Source organism: Parasteatoda tepidariorum, chromosome 10 (assembly GCF_043381705.1).
Source record: "Parasteatoda tepidariorum isolate YZ-2023 chromosome 10, CAS_Ptep_4.0, whole genome shotgun sequence".
Lineage (NCBI taxonomy): Eukaryota > Metazoa > Arthropoda > Arachnida > Araneae > Theridiidae > Parasteatoda > Parasteatoda tepidariorum.
Window position 1 is genome coordinate 44,320,428 of NC_092213.1, and position 26,939 is coordinate 44,347,366.

Genomic DNA, 26,939 nt, shown 5'->3' on the forward strand with positions numbered 1-26,939 from the left:
TAGTAGATCATGGTTCCTAGTAGCAATGCTCCTTGCAGCGAAGTAAACCATAAATGGCAGCGGCTATCTGACCACTTTTATTAGATTGCAAATGGATCAAAGGTGCACGGTATTAGTCTTTGTCAAACTGTTCTACTTTAAAGTGCTCGACTTCACTCACAGATTATCGATCTACCAAAGCAGTGGAGCCATTTTCTCCCCAGAGGAATCAAAATTGTGATGACATATCCCTGGATAATAATTCCCTGATTATCCATCCATCCGGGATAATCCATCTGATTATCTTGGATAATCCATTGCTAATAGCCCAGTGTGCAGCTTTAATGCTAAGTAAATAAAGTACTACTACAACTACAGAAAAATTAATACGATACATAACTGCTGCAGAGACATAATCATAATCTCCGAACTCTCGATCCAGGATTGCAAAGTAAAACATCGACAGCATGTCTGAAATGTAAATCATGATTTACTTATTCATGTGCAGCACTTCGGATATAGATGTTCCGGGGATGCACAAACTCACAAACCTCTTCCTTACTTATTTGGTGGAAATAGCATTCTACTAATGATCTACTAGTAAATGTACAATTCTGCAGTCTCTCTACTTGGATTCCCGTTTCCTTTGAATCTAAGAGATATTGCTCTTATTAACTGAAAAGCTACCTCTATGGTCGAGTGCTGTTGTCCTTCCTCCAAACGCACTGAAGTGTAAAGGTAGTGGATTCGTATCCTATCATAACCCTGGATGTATATCTGTCCAGTTTGCTCGACATATTTTTCAATATGACAAGAAATTATAAATTGTTCCGTATTAATTTATTTATTTATTGTTACACACACATATGCAGATTGTGTATTCATTCGAAAGTACGTCTGATTAAATGTCCTTGCCAAGTTAAAGAACAGTTGGAACACATTAGAGAAATAGGTTACGGTGTGATTCGAACTCAACTTCATCTTCACGTTACAGAGTATTTGGAGGAACAGGGAGATCACACGGCTTGGGAGACCATTTTGTATTAAGTACGCAGGCCTGCGTATATATGTGTAACAATTTTAATTTATTTATTTATTTTCTTCGGCTTGGAGAGAACCTCTCCGAATTTAATGTTTCATAACAACTAGAAACATTCAGCTTTTTATATTACAATAATCTGTATTGCTACGTTTCGTATTACAATGTTTTATATTGCTCTCTAAATGTTGTATTCAAACTATAAACCAAATGTGTATCATTAAAACCAGAACCAACCATCTTTTAAGAACATCGTTTACTCTCTAATTGTGGTAGAAAAAATGTGAACATAATGTGCATTAAAAACAATTTTAAACTGCCGATTTTTATATTTTAATGCTTATTTTCATACTGGCGTAGTGAAATAGGGCACTTAATATATATATACTAGAAATAACCAATATGAAGAAGGAATATTCAGGGTGCCAATTTATATTGAGATGGAATAGGCAGGTGCTGTAGGAGGTTGTAATTTGTATAGTGGGCCAGTTGAAGATAGTAATGAAAACAGAAGAAGATGAAAATTAACACTTGAACCGGATCAGAATTAATAAAAAGCTTTTATTTCATATATTTGTAGAGCTCGAGGTACCAAATATATATATATCATTCATAAGAATTTCAGTTGAATAAGTTTTGCATAGTAATATTAAAATAGGTCAGGCCGTGGGAGACAAGTCCCCACGACCTGCCTAATCAAAAGCCAAATTAAAAAGTGCATGTAATTTGTTCCCAACGGACACAGAAGCATGGGTAGGAGATCCAAAATTGGCGAATTATCAAAATATAGCATAGCCAAAACAAAGCCAACCAGCATATCAATATTGGGTTTAAAATAATACCTTGGCGATCACGAGTCGCCAACAAGTTTATGAGAATTATTACAACCATGCAACTGAAACATTTCTGCGGTTAGAAATTTAGAATAAAAAGTTATAAATAGATTTTTATTTTGGATTAGTAATGAAATAAAAAGTATCAGTTGTTGTTGTTAATTTACGTCGCACTAGAGCTGCGCAATGGGCTATTGGCGACGGTCTGGGAAACATCCCGGAGGAAAGTATCAGTTGCATTGATCTATAAGAGAAGGATAAATATTTTATGTTCGTTTCAAAAGATGAAGTCTTTGATTTATTTTAAAGGTAATTCTATTTTATAAAAAATAAGCTTAAGTATTGAAAGATATTTTAAAAGATAGGAAATAAATATGTAATGCCAATTGTGGCATCACAACCAACTTTTTACATTGCAGTGTTTTATATTGCTCTCTAGCTGTGGTTGCCCAATTTAGAACTTTTTGTTTATTGCAACAACTTGAAGCAACCGATTTTTTATATTGGACTATTTATTCTCAATATGAGGTAGCCAAATTCAGAACTTAATGTATCATATTGACTAGAAACAATCAACTTGTTATATTGCTGTCCAATTGTGGTATCCAAATTGTGAACTTAATGTGTGCTGTAGCGGATTTTAATCTGATAAATCCATCCACTCAAACTAAAGTATTTGAAAAGAGAGCTCTATGCGTTTTGCAGCAATGAATTTCAAAAGTATTCATCAATCATCTTCGTCCATGAGGCTCTTAAGTGAATCAATAACTGGAAAAAGAAGTGAAATTATCTATGAACTGTTAGAAAAAGAAAATATTTGTTGACATAGATCGGAGAATTAAAATATCCCGTGAGTACAAAATGTTTTAACATGCTCTTGGTAACTTATAAATTTTAGTATTATGTATTCTCAGATATTTTAATTTCATATGACTAAGTGATAATCTAAGTTTTATTGGAAATATTAATTCTCACTCCAAATATTAAGTAATAATTCACTTATCGTTATGCAAGTTACCTATCACACAAGAACCTAATTTTAGTTATACCATTATGACTTATCAATTCACGTTTTAAATAGTTCTTTTTACCTTTTTGGTGAATAATAATTTGTGAAATTCAATATGAAGCATCAATAAGAACATATAAAGGAAAATTCATAAGGTGTTGCTTTAAAATGATTTATCATAAATTAATAAATTATTGCCGCTATTAAGTCGCTTCATACGATGAGTTACCAATTAAAGTTGCTTATAAATAATTGATGAAATTAATTCATAAAAATAAAAATTCACGATTTTACAAATTACTTAATGAAATTAATTTGTTAAATTAAGAATAAACTAAATATTGTAAAGGTAACGTTATGAGAATTCTGCTATATTACCGACTAATAGTTAGCCATAGTCTTGAATAATGCACGTTTTGAACTTTTTTAATGTCAGAAGCATTTTCTTGCGTCATTTTCAAATTTAGGTGATAAAAATTTTTTAAAAAACGGAACAACTTAATTTTTGATACTAATATCGGATTGTCGCGTACTGAATGTAATATTAATCATTCGTGGGGATAACCTTAAATAAGCCATATGTTTTAAATTATTGATTTCGGTACCAGAGAGTAATATATCTGAATATAAATACCTCTTTTTCGAAAAGTTTTGATTTGTTTAGACTTTTTTAGTAAAATTGTATAACTCTTTTACAAAAACAAAAAGTATAGTTTCTAAAAGTTATTTATCATTTTTTTAAAAATAAATTTCATTTAATAACTGTCTTAAGACTATTTTATTTGTAAGGCATATAAATTTTCATTTTAATTTAAACTAAATATTGTCAAAGATAAAATGAACAACTTAAAGTCGGTTTAAAAGCTTTTGAGAAATGAAAATTTAAAATTTTGACTTTTCGTATTTATGGTACTTAGAAACTGTTCGCCTAATTTTATTCAAATTTTGTATTTTTTTTAAAATTTAAGTTAACGCAGTTAAAAATGAAGAAAAAAATTGTCTCAAAAATCGGAATTTTTTCGAACATTATTAACCGAAATCAATAGTTATGAAAGTGTTATTATTCTTATTTTGCACACTGCATTAATATCTCAAGTACATCACTTGAAACTTGAATATAGATTTCAGTGTTTAAAATGTAGATAATTAAATGAAAAATTGGAAATAGACACATCTTTTTTACGCAATTTCAACTTGATCGTAAAACTTTTACCTTTATTTCAATTTAAAGTAGGCTCTAAGAACAATAAAGCTAAATATAAACTGAATTAAATTTACATCGGAATTATGCAAAGCTTTAAAAACATTCATTAAAAAATGAGGCAACGTTCAAAATTAGACTATCCAGGTAAACTTCTAAATATTAATTGCTAATTTCAAGTTCTGTCCTTTGCTAGTTCCGACTGCAAATCTAGTGTTAATTATCCTCAGTTAAAAACTAATCATTGGTTAGAATCCTCTCTTCATCGGGCTAACTTTGCGAGAATTTCGTGGTATTCTGCTCCATGTAACGCAGATGTGGGCTAATAAGGAAGTGTTTGGGAATCCAATTCCGATTTTAAATAGAATAAAAACATAACTTAGTATCTTTTTTTTTACTTCTTAAGTACCATGGAATTAAAATTACTATATTATGCTTAATTAATTATATCTACAATAAATAATGAATAATTGGTCATTATTACATAAGGTTTATTATACACACTGCTATATTTAGCTTCATTGCGCATATATTATTTATTCGTCATAATATATTGCTTAAGTTATTAACAATGTAGTTTGCATAATGAGTGATAGTTTAAAATTCTGCATAATATAATATGTTATTGTTTTGAGTCATGGTGTTGCTTAAAATAATATATTAACAATTATGAAGACATAGCAAATCAAATGTGCTTAATGAGATCCATTAAAACAATTTCTCAAAATGCTGCAATTAAAAATGAATTAAATTATCCCTATTATTATTATTAATTATTATTATTATTAACATAACGCATATGGCACATAACTATTAAATAATTACACGGGCATTTTGCTCGAAAAATAATTTCTATTTTTTTTTCTTTTTTTGGGAATTAAGGCAGTATTTCTAAGACTAAGTACGTGTATTAAAATTCATGCACACGAGAAAGTTTTCCGTATCCAAAAAAATATATTTTACTCAAAAAATTTTTTTATTCAATTTAAACCAAAATATCTGATAGATTTTTTTGCATTTTTTTTGGAACTGAAAATGTCTGAGTGCTTTAGAAAAAAAATTTCAGAATATAGCTTATAACTACAAAAGAAGATTTGGTATGCATTTTCAGAATATTTTTATTTTCCATATTTTACAAAAACATTATATTTTAGATAATCCTCTTTAAAACACTTTTTTTAAAAAAAATTTCCAAAAAAAGAGTTATGCTTTGATATACCTTTTCAGTTGTTATTGAAGCTGCTTTAGCAAAATTCGTAAAAAAGAAGCTGTTAATAAAAATAACATTTTTTTTAACATACTCAATTTATGGCTTGAAATTTCTAACCGCTTATCTTTACTTATTATTCTTTTTTTTTACCAGCTAGTGAAATAGCTGATTAAGAAGACAAGTCTTTTGGTTTTTTTAAAACCGGTTCTCTAAAATCATTAGTTCCCAAGATCATAGTAGAATGACTTTTAAATTTTTTTTTCTTTCGAAAAACAGTATTATACAGTTTCAAATCTAATGTTTATTTTAAAAAAATCTATTCGACCTTCAATGCATTTCATTAAACGCAATTTATTTTTGAGTTTCATGAATTATGAAAGCGAATAAGCATAGTATTATTTTTATTATTCTTTTAATTCTTTCGAGAATTTAGAAAAACTAGTTTGATTTTTTAAACCTCCTCCCAACAACCTTCTTTTTTGACAGATATTTCATTACAATACCCTAATTCTACTCATATCTTATTTTATAGCTGTCAAGGAGTCAATATTTATGATTAAAAAATTTAGAGTTTAATTAGAAGACTAATATTAATACAGAGTATTCATTTTCGGTATAGCAAACATTTCGGAGGATTACCTAATCAAAAACAATACAATAAATTAAAAATTTAATAAATTAATAAAATTAATCAAATTTTCATATTTCCCAAAAAACAGAAAAATATAAGGTTTAGTAAAACAAAACGTTAAGTGGCAAACAGAATTTGATGTAGAAATTTAATTTTACTTTTTTTAAAAGTTTTAAAGTTTTTTTTAAAAATAATTACCAATGTCAAAATGTGCTAATATCTCTTTTTCTTTCTTTGAAGATTTTTATCAAAGAAATGCTCAATGTTCACAATCTCTGATAATTGTATGTTAAGCACAACATGATAAAATTTTACACAAAGTTAAGCAACCCAAAAATGCTTATTTTAATACAATTTACAGAATTTCTCAACACTAAAAAAAGTCATCGTTAAATGTATTGCCTTCAATCATAATAAATAACTATATTCGAGGGTTATAAGTATTTAATCTTACATTTTAAGCCCGGTGGCTGAGTGGTAGCACTTCGCGCTCCTGCGCCACAGGTCCTGGGTTCAATCCTCGGGCCGGGCAAGGTTGACTCAGCCTTTCATCCCTTCAGTGGGTCGATAAATGAGAACCAAGCATGCTTGGGATCTAAACCGCCTTCGGCTGACCATCTGACCGGAACATCTGCTCCTGCACCCCAGAGCCCAAGGTCAAGAAAACTGAGATGGGCACAGTAGGCCTTAGTCCTCTGTGGGCTGTGGCGCCACTGAGTTTAGTAGTTTAGTTTTTGAAATGTAGTCAGAACTATGGAAATTTATGCTAAAATTATAAATAAATTCAAGTTTTATGCGTAACCATTTTCAGAAGTAAGAAGCGCGTACATTATATTTGTCAGGACGTTGCTGCTTTAATCAGCTGGACAGCGTTTGATTTACACCAACCGGACTGTATAGGGGTCAGGGAACTGCCCTTTCTTCAGAAAGGTTCTGGGTTCAAATTCCGGAAAAGGCATGGATTTTCTTTCTTGTCTCTGCAGTGTCTGTTCTTACTGAGGGAGCAGCGTTGACCCACCTAATATGGTGCCCCAATTAATCTGCCCCAATACTCTTAAATTGACGAAATGTCAGCCCAGGTGGGCATTGGAAAATTTTTTGATTGGATGAGAATCAGTATTAAATTGTTAAATTGGTCGAAATCTTTTGCTTAGCCACAAAGAGTGATTGTAGTTAACTTGAATGGACATTTCATTAGGAATCGAGTCTGAAACGACGTGATCAAAGCTTAAGGAATCTGAATAATTTCAACAGCTAGTTTTTAAAGAGTAATATAGAATTTTTTTAAAAAAAACTAGTTTACTTGTTTTATGAAGTGCAAACACTTTTAAAACTAAAAAAATATTATTTTAAAAGCTATTTTTAGGTTAAAAAAAAGCACTTTTTTCATGTATGCTAAAAAATTCTACCACCTACCATAAAAACATCTTTTAAAAATTTCATTCAGAAGGCTGTCAACTATGCTTTGAACTACTATCTAAAAAGCAAGGGCATATACTAGCTGACGCAGCAAATTCTAAAAAAAATTCTACACTTGTGAAAAATCATCCATAAAAAATGAAATTCTACTTTTTCTCTCTAAATCTTTATTTCAGAGCATATGTGCTATAATCATAAACATTCATGATAAATTGTAGACAGTTATTTTAAAATCAACATGAGATATCGTGTTTAAGGTTGAGTAAAATATGAAAAAAATCCGATTTTGAGATGAATGAAATTGAAGTCTAAAAGTCATTATTCTATCCACTGCTATCGCCATGCGCAAAAACTGCTGTAACTGAAAATAATTGAATTATAAGCAAAATAATTCAAAAAGCAAAAGTGAAGTATTTCTTAGAAAGATAAGCTTGCAAACATTCCAAATTTATAATAAACTTAATTTCAAAAAATTTACCCAAAATCATGTTTTTGCACTTATTAGATGCCTTAAACCTTCTATCACTTCTATTTTCTTTGTCTGTATACCTCACACATATGCCTTTATTTAGAAAGTATTTCAATATACAATAAATTTTAATTACATCGTGTGATGAAAGATTTATTTTTCAGAGCCAGTTTTTTTTTCTTTTTTTTTTAATAATAATTGACAAAATTATGCAGGTGGCAGGTTTAGAAGCTTGGCGATTTCGATTTTTAGAAAATTTTCAGGATATTATCTTTATTCAAAACTATTAGACACTAGTTTTTTTTTTTTCGCAAAATGAAAATTTTCCTAGAAGTTAGGGTGCTTTTTTAAACTTTTTTTCACTGGAAATTCTCTTAAGTTTCGAGAAAAACACGCCGATTTGCAAGTGGAAATACTTTTTGTGAATGAATCCCTGCACTGACTGATATTTTATGTTCTACATTTCCACTATCCATCCTAACATTAATACTTTTAGTGGACATTTGAATCAACGGTCATTCAAAAATTCTTAGACTTTGACGGTCAGAATCAGCAAGTACCAGCTAGTACTATTTCAGTGAATATATACCAAAGAATAGTATCTAAAAAATAAACAAGTGTGTTGACATGACCCTAAAGTAGAAAGAGGTTGAAATTTTCCCCAACTTTCAAGGTCAGTAACTGCTTTCAACAAGTTTAGTATGAAAGTTTTTGTACAAGAAGCCGTAAGTAAAGCAAAAACAAAATCAATCAACAGACCTATGATGACTGATTAAACATTTTTATAATATTACCAAAAATTTGAGAACCGTACCTGAGTAATTAAAGAAGATAATAATAATGAGAACGTGCTGCGAATTGTTTTTAAAAATAAATTTTTATATCTTATGAATATCTGAAGTTAACATCTTCACCAGAAGTGAGCTGCAGTTGCATTCTAGTACTTGCTGACGGGATTGACAACAGGGGGGGGACTTATACTTCCTATTCACATCTTGCTCCAGTGCATTATTTTTTTCGCTGAATCGAATCAAAATATACCGTTTTGATACGATTAATATACCAGAAATCATACATTTTATGGATAAATAGTAAAGTGCTGTGCAATTAGTTTCAGATCCAAAGGATTTTTCAAGATTAATCAAATGAGGCAAGATCAAGACAGATTAAAGCAAAACAAACTTATTATTAATAGTTGCAAAAATATTTTATACCTTATTTGAAACGTATTAACCTTCCGATGTTATACTTGTTTTATACTGAATCGAATTTAAAGTTAAGCCGTTTAGATGAACAGTTTGGAAGTAATTTAAAACTTTACTTTAAAAAAAAAAAACATAATTTTGACTTATAACCGTGTACATTTTTATCATTACTATATAAGCAGTTAGATCCTTGTACAATTTGGTTGTCTATAGAAATGCAGATGTGTAAATAAGTGCAATTCCAAAACAGTATTTTTTGCCGTTAAATCATTTTAACTCCTATAACTCCAAGTTTCTTAATTTTATTTGGCTTTGAACCTCATTTAGAGTAAATAAATAATTTTTTGCCTATATAACAATGAATTAAATGCTCCACGAACTGTTTATTGCGCTCTCGTTACTATTTTTACATTCAATTACTCAGATACGGGTGTCATACTTTATAGCCATATTATAAAAACTCGAATAAGTCACAAAAAATCTGTTTCTTAATATACTTACGGCTTTTATTCCAGAAATTTTCAGTCCCGCAGTGGACTGATAGTAAAAACACGGAGCATAGTAAGAACACTGAAGTCAAGCATCACTGGCTGCTATCAGTAAATGGGTGGGTGCCCACTTTGATCAGCCTGAGTAGGGACCGAGGACGTGCGGTATCGGTCCTAGTTCAATTGTTCTACCGTAAAGAGCGCAACTTCGCTCTCAGGTTGCCGGGCTACTAGAGTAAGGGAGCCATCCCCTCTGCAGCTGATCAAGATTGGATCATCCTCAGGGATGTTTCCCAATAGCCCATTGTGCAGCTCTGGTGCGACATAAATAAAGTACCTACTAACCTACATCCAGAAAATTGCACATTTTTCTAAATCTGGCGAAAGCAGTTAATGACCTAGAAGTCGGGTAAAATTTCAGTTCCTTGCTACTTTCCATTTTAAGGTCATGTCTAATATACCGCCCCCCCTATTTGTTTATTTTTTAGGTACTGCTCATTAATATTTATTCACAGAAATGTGTACAATTGTGATTCACTGTTGGTACTAGTAGATTTGGATAAGCAAAGTCTAAAAATATCACCTTTTTTTGATTTCATGAAATTTTAACAAATTAAATCTCCGAGAAAAAATTTTTTCGCGAAAATAAAGAGACGTGTATCTAATAATTTTACATACGAAAGATGTCCTGAAAATTTCAAAAGAAAATCAAAATTGTCAAGTATTAAACCCTGTCGGACTCATAGAAATGCTGCTTAAATAGAGTAGGATATTTCCTTTTTTAATATTAACCCTGGGTTTCCCGCATATAAAAACCGGATTTCCCATGTCATTCAACAGGGGAAGTAGAGCGTGTCAGATGTCTTTCAGTACAAAATTGCACAAGGAACTCAAAGATCTTGGCAATAAGTTTGAATATACAAGAATATCAAAAGATATTTTCTACAATTTATTGTAAATCATAAAAATTAAACGTATTCATTTTATAAGTAAAATAATTTCAATAAAAAAGGCTAAATAAATTTGATTTGAAAAACACTTTTTAAACAAACTAATTACCTATTGCATAAAAACTAAGATGTGAAAAAAACAGGAATTGTGTCTGTGAAACTATTTGTCTGAAAGAAAAACTTTGTTGCGAAAAAAAAAGTAAAATCGTCATAACCATCTATGTTATTTTCGTTTAGATCTTTGACAAAAATTGTTTTCCATGAAAGTATAAATTTGTTTTTCACTTGATTAAAAATAGTGCAAATTGCTTAATTATTTCAAAATCTAACAAGTCTGTAAACTGCACAATGCTACAACGTTGTAATCTTTGAATCATACATACGAAATATATAATTTTATATTACTTAGTTTCAAGTGTCATAAATTTTATTATTAATGAAAAAATATGTTGCGAAATAGGTAAAGAAGAACTTGTGAAAGAAATCACGGAAGTTTAATTAAAAGTCGAAGTCTTTATTTTAAGGATAGTTAAATTTTGTCTTTGTCAGACTTTAAATTAATTTTCAGAAATATATTCCTCTTGATTGAAAAAGATGTGTGAAAGGAATGTCATATCATTAAAATAAAAATGATATTTTATTCATGATCTTTAATAAATGTTTGAAAGTAGTTAAATAGCAAATTTATAAAAACATTTGTTTAGAATGTCGATGTTTTGTTGTTTAAAAATCTAAAGCAGCAAAAACGGAAAAAAGAAAGAAAACTATTTATCTGATCAAAGTGTGATTTTATTGGAATAAAAGAAGTAATTCAATGTCTGTGTATGAAATACAAAGTAATTAAAAGAATATTACTACAAAATATTACAATTAAACTTGTAAAATATGAAAACTTTCCAAATATAAAAAAACGTTTATATTCATGAGAATGAAGGAGGGATGCTCACTTTGTAAGCTCGGTAAAATTATAAACTATTATAATTATAAATATTTATATAAGCTATATCTAAACTATTATAACTATTATAAATACTACACTCATTGTATCGTTACAAAATTATAAAGAATATTACTGCATAAAATTACAAAAAAATGCTTATTTTTTTAAATAAACAAAATGCATTAAATGATGGAATGAAATAAATATTCGAATAAGGAATTCAAAATAAATAAAATCTGATTCATCTAGAATTTTCTGAAATTTAAGATAAAACTTTTTTTAATATTATTTGTACCTACAGCATTCTCTCTCTCATATTGTGTGAAGTAAAAACAAAGCATATTGAAATCTTCACCAAAACAAAACATCTTTGCGTAGTTACTTCGTGCATAAAAGTAATTTTCTGCCTTTCTTGGAAGCTGTTGAAGTAGAAAATACAAACGTTGCTGAAACATTATGAATTGCCCAAACTGACGCTTCTTGAAGAGCTGGCGAAAGATTTTTCAGTATGAAATGAGTTGAGATTTTTTCAAACAATTGGAAAACGCATCTATTTATATTTGCTTTATTTAGTATTTTCTCTCAAGCAGATTAAAGCATTTTCTTTAAGACAATAGTAATAAGAGAAATAATATTTTTTATACTACAATATAACCACAATTATCCACCACCCCTGAAATCATGCGTATATATAAAAAAAACTCTATCATTTAATACCAATAGTAATTAACTTTTTTAAACAAGGCAGGTACACATGCAGTGCGAAAAAAAAGGGACCACACTGAATAACTTTTTATCAAATGATCAGATCTTCACGTTCTGGGACTCAATCTGAATGTTTCTATAGGCGGTCATCAAATATTCTCGTTACTTTAGGAGCGTTTTTCCAAGTTACGTATTTCGAGCCGAAAAACGTATTTTCTCTGAAAAAACATACCTTTTATTCGACTGATTTGGATTTCTGATCCCATAAAATTATTAAGGGTAGCCGCAATCTGGGAAATATGGTCCCAATAGAAGTTTGGACCCTCTAATGAAATAGGTCAAATAGTGCCTGAAATATCAAATTTCAAACTTTTTTTTCAAATTTTGGTTTCCCTGAAAACATTCGACCAATTTTTTGCAAGATGTGTTTTATGCTATGTGAAGTTACATTCCTTCAAATTATGACAAAAAATTCTATACCCTACTATTTGAAATTTTTTCGACTATTAATAAGTAAAAAAATAATAATAAATTATTATATATAGTGAATAATTACTAAAAAATAATAAATAATTACTTAAAAATAATGATTAAATACTAACAATATGGTTATATGGAATTATCTTTAGCAAATGAATGTTATAGTTGTGCAAAAATATTCTGACAGTGCTCAAGATATGGCAAAATACGGAAAGGGGTCCCAAACTTCGGACTACTCTCAAGACCAAACTATTGGGACCATATATATGTCCTAGAATGTGTGTAACTCCTGTATTTCGGTTGTCAGAAATCCAAATCAATCGGAAAATATGGCATTTTTATTCAGATAATTTACGATTTTAATGTCGATTTCTTAACTTAGAACATCGTCTGTACTTATTATTAAGCATATTTGAGATCACCTCCTTGAACTTTTAGGATTTAGTCTTCGAAAGTGGTGATCGGATCATTTGATCAAAAGTTATTTAGGGTGGTCCGTTTTTTTTCCACACTATTTATCAACTAGGATTTTTTATGCAATATTTTATGGAGTTAATCGATTTAAAAAAATTATTTAGCTTTGATTGTTCTAACTTATATTTTGCAAAATATACTATCGAGTCAATTAAAGTTAAACATACTGGAGTTCTGTAAGTGTTTCTCTGGTTCACCAATATCATAAATTTCTAGATAAAGAAAATATTAGGTTTAAAATTAATAATATATATACGAAGGCAGTATTAATGGCAGATCATTCTTTGTGGGGAGCAAGAATATTACAGATTTTTACAGAACTTCAACAATTATCCGGAGAAATGCTTACATTCAAGCTAACTACAAAATTAATTTTATATATTATTGATAAGTATGTGTTTTGTCAAGCCATGTCAAATCTTAGCCCCATCCATCAAACTATGATAAGAGTATTATGATTAACACAGTTTCACTTGTCTTTAATCTGTTATTTATGATATTTTTTCTGATTTTAGAGTAAGTTTTTCCCTTTTAATTCCAATAAAGCCTTTTAAGATTTGACAGAAAAATATCAATCACTAATGCCCCTTAAATAAATGTATTAGACAGTCTTATAATAAGTAGGAGGTGATAGATTGAAATGGATTTGGTAAATATTTGCTTAAGGTTCTTTCTCAAGATGCAGCTTTTACGTACAGTAGGTGATACAGCTTTTTCTCAATAGATTTTTTAACGTTTCGCACTACGCTCTCAAGTATAAGTTAAAAGAAGTCAAACTCATGACATTATATAGCATACCATATATTTGATTACTTACTACTATTACGAAACAATATATTTGACTTCATACGATTATTAGAATACAATATTTTTTAATACATGTGATTATCACTATTCAATATGTTTGAATATATACAATCCGCATTCGGCTTGCAAATATCCTCAGTGGTAGATGGATCATGGGTTAGAGTCCCCTTGTCGTCCGGCTAACCATGGGAGGTTCTCGTGGTTTTCCTCTATGTAACGCAAGTGTGGATTAGTTATATCATAAAGTTCTCCACGAAGGCACATTTCGCCCAATACTTCATCCAGAAATTTATTTGTCCTCTGGATCGGGTTCAAAATTACAGCTCTATGGAGTTGAGCATTAGTAGTCGTAAGCACAAAAAATGGTTCTGCAGTTCAACGGTTATTAAATATTAAAAAAAGGTTATAAAATATTAAAAATACAATCATTTTGATGCAATATATTTGATTGCAAACGATTTTTATCATGTAATACATTGGATTACATAAGATGATTATTGTACAATATATTTGATTACATACGATTATTACGCTACAATGTATTTGAATGTACATAATTATTCCGATACAATATTTTTGATTTCATAAAATTTTATTGCGATGGAGTATTTTATATTGCATACAATTATTACGATATAATATTGTTGATTACATGCGATTATCATACCGCAATGTATTTGAATACATATAATTATTACAATACATAATTTTTGATTACATAAATTCATTTCGGCACAATGCATTTTATTACATACAATTTGTACAATATAATGCATTTCACTGCATATGATGATTATTGAACAATATATTTGATTGAATACGATAATTAGGATACATTATATTAAATTACATACGATTATTACGGAACATAATTTTTGATAGCATACAATTATTACGATACATGTTTGATTACATACCATTATTACTATAGAATATATTTTTGATTAAATCATATTATTATGATACAATATATTTGATTATCTTTTTTTTTCTCCATAAAGTAGCTGCTTTTAATTGAATTAAAAGTAAAACAAAAATACATATTATTATTGTAAACTCCTGAAATATTTTTATATCAACTGTCACGAATTTCGTAAAGCATTGGTAGTACCTATATTAGGTAGTGTGAAGCAAATCGATTACCTATATATATTTTTTTCTAAATGCACCCAATAATTTTATGTTTTTAATAACATTCTTGTTCATTTTTTTAATCGAAAAATATTGTTCTTTCTAATTTGGGGAAATGATTATTTGTTAACTATTATTTATTCTATGCATTTCTCCATTATTCTTCCATTTGTTTTAATATTCCAAAGAGACAAGCAATTTTTTTCTTTCTAATATGCTCCTCCAAAAAGTATTTCTTCTGAGAAGTTTTATAAATGAATTCAGCTTTCTTAAGTAGTTTTTAATAAGCTAAAAAAATAAATGAATAAAAGTGCTAAAAATGAAATCCGTTTCCAATATTTTCCTTTATGAAAAGAAATTAAATTAAAGTAATAAAGGTAATTAAGGTAATAAAAAAGAAATAAAGGAAAGAAAAAAATTCAATATGCAATGATTGAATTACGGAAAAGTGATGTAAATGTAAGGAAATTAAACTAACGTCTTACAGCAGAAAAAGAAAAAATTGTTAAAGTAATTAGTTTAATATCAGAGCGTAAGATTAAATTGGCATTTTAAATATCATAAATAAAATTCTTAACTCATTCTCGCAACCGTAATTACGATAATTACTTTAAATAATACCTACATCAGCATAACGAATTTCGAAAACTCAATGTAATCAGTTTTAAAAGAGGAAATATTTCAACTAGAATGCGAGAAATTTAAGCATAATGCGATGTTTATTTAAATAATGAGTATTAGTTTTAATAATTTTTAAATGCACGCTATTCAAAAGCACATTATGAACAGATAAGGGATAATTTATAATCGCTAAGTTCGGATATGGAAGGTGTTTTAATGCCCATTTTAAAGATTTAATGTACATTTTCATTAATTTATTTTCATGAGAAAATTCGAAATTTAAAAATTTTTTTTTTGCGAAATTAGCCTTAATTTGCGTATTTATATGTTCCAACATCTGAATAACTTTTTAACAAGATCTAAGGACTGAATAACTTTTGATTTAATGATTGAATTTTTCCAATCTAGAATTCAATGTAAATGGTTCAAAAGTCAAACCTTAAACATGCTGATTATTCAGTACAGAAGATATTTCAAATTAAGAAATAAGGCATAAAATCGTACTTTTTCTGAATATATACATACCCTTGCTTCATCGGATTTGGATTCTTGACCCTCATAATATTTTTTACCACAATCTGTAAAATATAGTTCCAATATTTCATTCAGTCAAAAGTTTGTATCCCTTTATGTTAATTTTATTTTTTACTTATTTCGCCATATCTTAGGAACTGATAAAAATCGAACAAAACCTTGATTTATAAAACTTGATTATTCAAAAATAATAACAAGAAAAGAAACCGTTATTTAACTTTTTTTTATGAAATTTATTGATTGAAGTAAAACTTTTTAATTGTACTGTCAAAGGAAATAAGTCTTTATATCAATTTATTCTACGTGATTTTAAATAATAAAATTCAAATTTTGAAAGGAAGGGGACAGTTAGTTATTGAGAAATAAAAATCTAAAATACGATTTTCTTAATATTTTATTGCTTAGGAGCAATTTACCCAAATTCGCGATTGCTTTGTTTGTTTGTTTTTATTTAAAATAATGTAAAAATTTGTGTGCACCTTGCATTTAAAAGCTGTTCCACAATCATATTAAATAAAATTAAAAAAATAATTATTGAAAATTTATTTATAGGTGGATTCATAAAGAGAAAAATTTATGTGTAGTATTTCCTAAAATACTTCATCTTACTTAATTTGGTAGTCTGGATTTCAAATCTGAATTAGTTCAGAAATATCTGTAGTAATCTTTTTAGTAGCTCATTCCATCAAAGTATAAACTCACTGTATTCAGTATGATCTGGAATAATGCTGTTGCCTCATGATATATAAATTTTTTTCCAATTAAGCTACTTTTTTCTGTACTTATCTTCGAGGGGAAGTAAATTATCTATCATAAAAATGTACAGTATTTGTGTTGCTGTAATCAGCACCAAATTTACTCTTAAAATATTTTGTTCCTATATAAGAGTATATTTGGCATCTATTAAAATTTAACCAATTACAATGATGCCAGTAGTATGTCTATAGTACTGGCGTCTATAGTAATATGACGACTTTTTACGGTTCCCCGTAATGGATATGTACATTTCCTATAATTAATTTTGCTTCTCAGTTCATAGCTTATGTTTATTTTCAGTTATAATTTATTACTAAAATTAAATTAGCATCAGTGGCAGCAGTAATAAATTGTTGAGTTTTTAAGATTTCGTAAATGAATTAGTACCATTTCACCAGTAATTTTACCTTTTATTAACATGGCTTATTATTTTACTTCAACTAGAAATTTACCAAAATTAATTACCACAGGCGACAACAATAATATTGATGTTTTGATGCTTACCAACTATGAATTATTTCCAATTATGTATAATTTTGCTCTTCTGTACAAAACTTATTTTTTATTTCGATTACCATTGGTTGTAAATTATTTAGGTTAATGAAAACACGTTTCAAAAACATGACTATAAACAAAATAAGCGCGTGGTTTTAGAAAACATTAAAAATATTCATCGGGTGACGTAGTACGCTTGTGCTACTCCGATCACATTAATCATTCAGATAACCTGGCATAGTGATTAAAAAAAATAATTAAGTTATACAAAACGTTTAGTAAAGTAATTATCTATTTGAGCTATAAGCTAGCAAACATCACCGATGTTATCTTTAAAGTATTTGATAAACATAATCGTCTATAGCTAATTTTAAAACAATGGCTTTTCCTAAGCCATTGAGAATTTTATTTCTTAATGTCTCTGAATTTAAAATATAGATAATTATAGATAAATATAGATCCATTTCTTTATGCAATGTTTTTTTTATTTATTTATTTATTTTTAATGTTAAATTTGCATACCCTAAAAACATTTAGCAAATGATCTAAATGATCTAAATCTCTAGCAAATGATAATGATCTCTTTTTTTAAACATAATTCCTTTTTTTTTCTTTTTCATAATCTAACGGTAAACATTGAATTATTGCTGAAAAGTGCTGTCACCTTTTGTGCCATTTTATTTTCCCCTTAAATCTTTAGGAATTTTTTCTACTGCACAATGCGAAAAGATAAACTGTATTTTTCTTAATTAGTTTTCTATATTTTTTTCAAAAAAAATTTTTTTGATTATCATTTGCTAATTTATATCTTCCAATTATTTTTATTTAAAATTTTTTAAATTTCTATGAAATACAAGTAGAATTGGTGATTAAACGTTTATAGTAAGAAAAACAACATTTTGTGTGTTTTTATCTGAAGCAATCATGTTGCGTTAAAGTGCTTTTTCCATTCCTTTATGTAACATGTTCTTTTTTTTATCAAATTCGCATACCCTCAAGCCCTTTGGCAAATGATTTAAATTGAACGCAACACATCCATTTATCAATAAAAATCTCATTTTTTATCGCTTTAATACTTACGATATTCCATTTTTATTTCCAACTTTGGCTCCATTTCTGGATTCTTAAACTGAAATTCTTGTCATTGAAGTGATAGATGATGTGATTTGAAGCCTCAATTCATCTCACATTACAAAGTCGGGGTTATATGTAATATAGATTTTTGTACGACATTTTAAGAATAACATAAAGGATGAAGAAACACGTATTAACATCGTTTAGTTTTTCTTCCTTTTATTAAATTGAAAATAGTCGGAATAAACATTTTTATTAATTCTTGCTTCTTATTTCTTTTTTTTTAAATCTACAAAACATTAACGTCTCTTATACCCTAATGAATTCCATTTAATTTAATTAAGTCGAAACAATTTTGAAAAATGTCCAGCAAAATCCATTCAATCAAATTGCATGAAATTTGTTAAAATGTAACTATGTAAGAGCATCGTTAGCTGAACTCCTGAAATTATTATTTAATATAATACACAAATTTAACATTAAAAAACAGTTTTAAATGCATTGCATTTAAAACTGTAACAGCCAAATACACGACGTAATATGACATAAACATGACGATTAAAAACTTCATATGCTTCAAAAATTATAACGATTGTAAATATCGACATGCTTCGAGCACTCGAAAATAAGTTCTTATTTTCAAGATACGTCAAACATGCAAAAGGGAAAGAAAACATGTATGAAAACGAAAACTGATAATATATTCATCTGCTTCAATTTCTTGAGATTATTAAATTTATATTTTTCATGAGATATATAATAGTAAAGGCTTATAGGTAATGTCAGGATTTAGTCAAACATTGAAAAACAAAAACTTAAATTGTAGCTATTGTAAATTCCTGCATTCCTAGAATTTGTAGATTAAAATCTCAATTAATTTTGAATCTAAAAGTCATTTCAAGCAACATGGAATACTGGAGCTTAATAGTACTGTACGTAAAAAATTACAAATTTTTTTCTCAAAATTTTTGTAATCTATGCATTGCATTTAACAGAACAATTTAAAGAACAATGAATAAATCTTGAAGTTAAGGGAATTTTTGCGCTTAATTAGTTTGCATTTTTCTAACCCTTTCAACTGACAAGATAGTTCCATCTCGTTATAATTTTTCATTTTTAAATTTCATTGTTAAATTGAGTTTTTAAAAAAATTATTTTAAGTGAAGCATTTCATTAGGAAAACATTGAACGTCAGATTTATAATTTTTTGTTATTAACTAGTAAATTTCATTTCTAGTAATACATTTTTTACTTAACGATTTTGAAACTGCTGCAGTGAAATGAATTGTGATCCAATTTTTCTAAAGAATTATTTTTAGAAATAGAAAGTAAAAGTACTGATGTGTCTTAGACTTTCCTTTTTATTTTAGAGCAATTTTTTTTTATTTAGAGCGTTAATTTATTCATTACGTTATTTTTTTTTAATCTAAAAATGACATTTTTCATGAACGTTTCGTTACCTCATTAAAGATTTATGAACAGATTCGGTAATACATTAGAATTCCCTGCACCAACATAATTAAACTCTTAAAAAGTTGGCACTATATTTATAATATGCTTTAAAACTCAAGAATCATATATTATTGTCATGTGCACCTAATTAATATTTAATGAGATAATAAATACTATTCAAAAAACATTACTTAAGTTTTTAATACGTACAGAACGGTTAATTCAACTTCGTTAAAGTTTGCAAAATAATAGTGCTCTGTTTAAGATTTTATATTATATTAATAGTACCTTTTCCACTAACTTCCTATACTATTCAAGACTCTTACATTAGTTAACGTCATTAACACATGTTTGTTTGAAAATGTGGTCTTCTCTAACAAAAGTATAATCTGAAAATTTTAATTAGGTTTTGTTAATTACGTCTGGAATAAGATTATTTCATCCCACAAAGGATTCTTAGACTATTAATTTTCTTGATAACACTAGAATAATTAATTAAACGTGTAATATACCTCTATAAAAGTATTGGAAATATTTTTATTAACGCGAAAGAAATTATGTGCAAAACATAAAAAATTAGTATTTGGAAAATAATTACGAAAATGTTGAATTTATTTGTTATAAAATTCTTTCCGTGAAGTCAAGAATTTTAATTAAAAAACACTTTTTCTCAATTTCAATTATAAATATTATAAGAATGTAGATAATTAAAAATATCAGATTTTGTAAAAAACTTAATGCTATTAAAAAATTCAAATCATTTGTAACATATTTTAATGCAAGGAAATATTTTTATTAAATAACTAATGATTGTGAGGAATTTTTCTTCTTGTATTTCTAACTTCTAGCTATCTTGTCATTAATAGCTTTAAGATTTCAAATTTTGAAAATGCATTTTTAGAAAATATTAATCCTTATTAACGCTTAAGCATGGTGCACATATTTATGACCAAATATTTTTTCTTCGTAATATATATGTATCTTAAGTATTATAATCAATGTGTGATTGACCTGATATGAGTCAAATGTATTTTCTTGACTCGTAACTAAAATCTTTACCTGTAATTAATATAATATATATCAGTAAGAATTTTTAATTAAAAGATAATGATTTATTGTAGTTAATCAATTTTAATGTTTATCATTCAACGTTTAAAAACTTAGTTTTTTTTATTAATAAGTTTAAGTACTTGAAACAATACTTATTAAAAAAAATTCATTTGTTTCATAACTAAAATTGATATATTTAGGGAGCACAAACACGATGTTCGTAAACTGGACAACAGCACATGAATGATGAGAACAGAATTCAAAATAAGAAGGGCAAAAACAGTTATCACGAGAAAAAATTAAAATAATAATAGATAAGCATAGTAATAAAAACCTGCACTGTAACAAATTTTTATGTATCTGAACACTATGAAATGACGGCCACTACTTCACCTCTAACTTGTGTTCTGTCGAACTTGTGTTTCACTAAGTTCCATTGCACCAAAACCAAAAATTGTACCTTCTGTAGTGAAACACTAAGAATATTCGAATACACTACTTGGTGTAAAGCAGCCACCATTCTCTTTGTTATATATGTACACTAAATATTATAATTTAAAAAACATATGATGCACATACGAATCTGAAAATTTACTTTTATGATACAATATAAAGCTAGAATCATAAAAATAGGATTCATATTGGTCACCAGAGGTGGCCACCGAGTGGGTTAGCGGTTTTCAATGACCCCATGTCATTTACTCACCCAATAGTCTAGAGGTCCAATCGGAGAGGCCCTCCGGACATGGAAACAATAAGCATTCACACTGCCTAAAGAGAATATTAATATGATTTTAAACAAGGCTGACAAGAATACAGGTTAAATATTGTTAAATTATCTTATATAACTTTAAATATTATCCTTTTATATAACATAATTCTTATGAAACATAAATATCTTTTATATCTTTATTATCAATTCAAAACGACAAGTAGAATTTCCCTAACACCAAGTTGTCATTACCTAGAAATTGCACACTTAAATACTTTTAAACCTCTATTAATTGTCCAGAAGCATTAAGGTATTGAAAATTCAATTTTATTAATTTTAAATCTTTTGTGATGGTTAACAAACTTTATAAATTGCATATTTTCACATCTTAAAAAATGTTAAAAACATTTGTTATAAGAATTCTTGATATTTAGAAATACAAAACCTGAACTAATATGTTATTCACATTAACTATCTTCATCATACGAACATTTAGTTAAAATAGCAATTCATTAATTTTGCATCATTTTAAAATATGACAAAGAAAATTAGGATATGATAATAATGTTATATCAATAGTATAATTAATTTTATTATGTTATTGTTCACTTAAGAAAATTATCTATAAAATTACCAATGAAATTAAAATTATCTGTACAAATCTATGTAAATATGTATAAATATTAAAAGATAATCATGATATTTTTAAAAGTGTTTCCAGAAAGCACTCATAATGATTATGAAAATTACTTTTTAAGAAATTAAATTTTTCTATTACATAAAGTGCTAATTAAATATGATTCACACGAAGAAATATAACACTAGAAACTTATTTCTACGAAATGTTCTTATGCATATAGTTGGATATATCTAAAAGCTAAAATACAAGAAATTGAAAATGAATAATTCATTAAAATAATAATATACTTATATAAAAACAAATTTTAGCAAAAGTTTTGAATGTTTTAATAAATTATAAGTATACTAATATGAATTCAATGAATTTTTTTTTCTGATAGCAAATCTGTTTTAGAAAATTAGCATGCTTTTAAAAACAAATATGCAAGTACATATGCATTTCTTTTTTCCATTTACGTTTATCCTTGAGTTGCATTTGCATATCACATAAAATAACTTTTGTATTCCAATGGTGCTTATCTCGAGTAATTATTAACCATAGAACGTTTTCAAACAGAAGTAAGGCTATCTCCCCTTTTTCTCAAATATCTAACCACATAGTTTGAATAATTTTGCTTGAAAAAAATATCCTACATCATACAAAACTAGGCAAAATTATTGACAACAACTGATCATAGTTTCTCATTTACATAAAAGCTCTAAATACGTTTTTTTAAATAATTCTCAAAGAAATGTAAAGTTTTTGAACTTATGTTTTTTAAAGTCCTTCTCTACATATTCAATTTTAAATTTATTAATATTCATGAATATAGATCTTTACTAATTTAAGAACTTCGATTTATATTTTTGCCGAGGCTTAGCGAAAATCTCCCTTTTTTAGTTTTTGCTTTTCTAAATTTTACAGAATGCCTCATTATTTCCACAAATAAGTGAATTGAAGTGCATAGAAAGCAGTTTCCTTCGATTTTTTAAGCATTTTGAGTAACCGGAAATGAAAATGCAGAAATACATTAAAATGCTTTTCTTTTTTCAGTAACCATAATGGCAAATTTGAAAGTTATTATTACAATTATTATTTTTAGAAAAAAATGGAGCTTTAAAAATGATACTTATGTAATATATTTAAATTCATACGAATACTAATTGTTGAAGGCTGTATACAGACAAAAAATTGGTAATGCAATCACATCTAAGTATTACAAAATTCAATATTTTTTTCTGCAAAAAATTGAAAATAAAATTTTTTTCCTAATGTTGCATTATGTATTTTTCAGTATAATAAAGTAAAAAATCATTATGCCGACCGGCCTGTGTAGGGGGCAGGGAACTGCCCTTGCATCAGAAAGGTCCTGGGCTTGAATCCCGGGCAAGACATGGATGTTTCTTTCTCTCTCTGTGTGTTTTATGTCCTTTCTCCTTTGTGTGTGAATGTGTGGGATTGTGACCCGCCCTATAAACGGGTTGTGGTTGTGTGAATGGCGCGGCAGAAGTTGAATTCTTGGCCATAGATAGCGCCTCTGAAAAACAGGAACAATCGCACCCCCACTGCCTAAACAGGCATACGACAAAGAAAAAAAATCATTACTTTAAAAGCTGCTCTCAGTTTTTCGCAATAATATTTATGATTGATTTCAATTTTTTCAATATATTTTTATCAATAATGATACGTAAGGTATTCCACATATGTATAGTCAATAGAAAAGACATCGGTTTCTAGACTGTAAGGAAAACTTGTTAAATTTACAGCAAAAAACACTCAGATGGTGAGCCAGTACATAAAACCGTTTATTACATGGAAAAATACTGTTGTTTGCAAACGGAATGCCAGTTTAACAAGCAGGTAACTTTTTTTAAAAAAAAATCTGTTATTTTAGCAACAAAAAAAACTCTATGAGAAAACTATATCAGCATTGTAGTCAGTGCCAGGCGAGAGCTGAATTCGCATGACCATTTAACATCAATCACGTCATTGGAAGGCAAGCGCTAATGTTTGGTAATAAAGAAACTATATTAGCCTATCCTTACAGAAATGTTTGGTAATTTCACCTATCAAAAAATTATATCTAAAGAAACATAATGATGAGAGTATCAATACGACAATGGAGCTGAATCACCATTTTATTTATGCGATGTTCAAAACCATAAAATAAAACTAAGATCAGGTACGGGAGAGAATTTTATGATTTGAAAAAAGGTAAATGTATCTTACGATAAGAAAAACTGTAAGTCAAAAGCTGGAATTTGAATTGACAGTTTTAATCCGTATAAGATAAGGAAGAAAAGCCAAAAAAACTGTGAAAAACTGCTTTAATCCTAACAAATGCACGAAAAAAACGAGAATTTTTCGTAGCGGCATGAGTGACGATTAAAAAGCAAAAAATCTATATCTTTAAATTGCTTTTTTCCTGTAAAAATGCTTTTTTTTCTGTTGAATTTACAGTTATTTTTTGCAGTGTAGAATCACAATTTTTTTTCAAAAACAACCCCCTTTTAAGTCTTGTCATTTTTAATACTACAGAAATATGTAAATAGAATTCAAAATTGAATATCATAACTTTTATTTCAAGTAAGCGTTTTTAAAAATCTTTTTTTTTCAAATATAGTGATGTTGCTTAAAGAAATAACACATTAACAATATTCTTTTCCAAGTAAGCATATTTTACAACCTTATTTTCAAGCATAGTACTTTCACTAAAAGAAATAACATATTAACACTACTTTTTTCCAATTAAGCATATTTGAAAACCTTGTTTTCAACTATAGTGGCTTTATTTAAAGCTGTATTAGCAATATTCTTTTCCAAATAAACATATTTGAAAACCTTATTTGATAATATAGTAATTTTGTTTATAACAATAATGTATTAATAATATTCTTTGCCAAATAAGCATATTTTAAAAGTTTTTTTTCAAAAATAGTGATTTTATTTAAAGCAATAACAGTATTCATTAATAGAGATAAAACAATATTTTTAAGTGGCTACAATGTGATGCCTTTATGAAAAATACAATTTTACTTTATTCAACTGCCTAAATCAGATTGAAATCAACTACAAAAGATTTATTTTTACCTGAAAGTTCTTAAACTTAACACTTTGCATAGTTCATTGACAATTTTCACGAAAGCCAGAGACAGATAAATCAAGCCAGTATTGCTCGTGATTGTAAAAGCGAGGAACAAAAGACCGAAATCTTTGAAGTAAAGTTTCATTATACTTTACCGAAACTTTGTCCCTTTTCTAAAGCAAAATTGGGTTTCAGAGAAAATTAGATCATTATTTAGCTATAATTAAAACTCTCGAGTCGTCCATTTTAAACTTCTTAATTAGCTCTTAATCATAGTGCAAAGTCAAGGACGATGAAGCAACTGTAAAGATAAGTTATAAATTCGGGGCGTGTCTGGCGAAAGTTTAAGAGGAGAAACTCTAAAAATATTGTTTCTTGTAACACTTAAGCGTTGCAAAAACTAATTTAAATATTTATTGTGAGCAATTTTGTAGAAAAAAAATTTAAATAAAAGTATTTAAAATGAAATTTTCGAATGAAGCCATAGGCTTAATTCTTCCATTTCTGCAGAAAACAAACTTATATCGGAATTTATTGATTATAATTTGGAAAAAAGTGAACTTGAAACTTTTTATATGACATTTTTTTGTTATACTTTTCCGAATACTTCATAGTTTAAGTTTTTGTAACCACGTAAAAAATTGAAATAGAATATTTTGATTGTAAATTAAAAAACTTAAAATTCTGTAAACTGTAAATTTTCGTATCTAGGGGAGGGGTTAAATCTTATTAACACGTTTAATTCCATGGGGGTCAATGGTTACCGGCACTGAGTTTGTTCGTAGCGTCACGGGATCACCGGTGACAATTAGAAACAATTCGTGGGCTTACATAATTCACCACTTTTTTCAGATATGTCATGCTAAACCTTTTGAAAAACTAGCAAAAATCTGTCTAGTATTTGCAAATTTAGTTTGTAGTTCTGCAAAGTACCCTCGATAATCTGCACCTTTCCTACTGGACAACTCATTAAAGCAATTATAAGTTCTTTGATAGAACAACAGCAGTGTTTCTGTATTCTTAAATTAAAAAAATGATATTCACTTTTTTCTGTCTAAAAAATCAAGCATTAGCTGATAGAATCAATTACTTTAAAAACAATAACACAACTCAGCAGTATAAGGTTGATTTAAATGTTAGTAGAAACCATTATCAGAAAGTCCAACTAGGTTTATTAATGATTAGCAAATTAAACATGCAAGCTTGAAACAATTTTAAATTCAACTATGCAAGTTTTTACACGCTTTTCTTAATTTGTTTTTAGGTGAAAAGTGTCTAAATTTCATGCGATTATGTTGATTATTAAAATAATCATAAAACTACCTAAAACAGCCAAAATGACCTCTATAAAAACATTAATTTTTAAATTTTCTTGTCTGTTTCTGATTTTGCAATGCTTCAAACCTTGTGAAAATGATTTGTAATATGGAAATGGGGATCCACCGTATTAAAAATAAATTTGCAATACTTCAAGCCTTGTGAAAATGATTTGTAGAACAGAAATGGGGATCCACTGTCTCTCAATAGTTTCCGTTAAATTATATGGTATCTTAGATTGGATGCTCGAAATA

General features: G+C 28.0%; 1 long non-coding RNA gene across 1 annotated transcript in view; it reads left to right on the top strand.

The window, feature by feature from the left end:
* The first annotated feature begins 2,124 nt into the window (after positions 1-2,124).
* Positions 2,125-26,939, top strand: part of LOC139426648 (uncharacterized) — a 177,194-nt gene continuing 152,379 nt past the window's right edge. Inside the window, exon 1 of the long non-coding RNA XR_011637880.1 lies at positions 2,125-2,701. This is a non-coding gene — a long non-coding RNA (uncharacterized lncRNA). The remainder of the gene's footprint in view (positions 2,702-26,939) is intronic.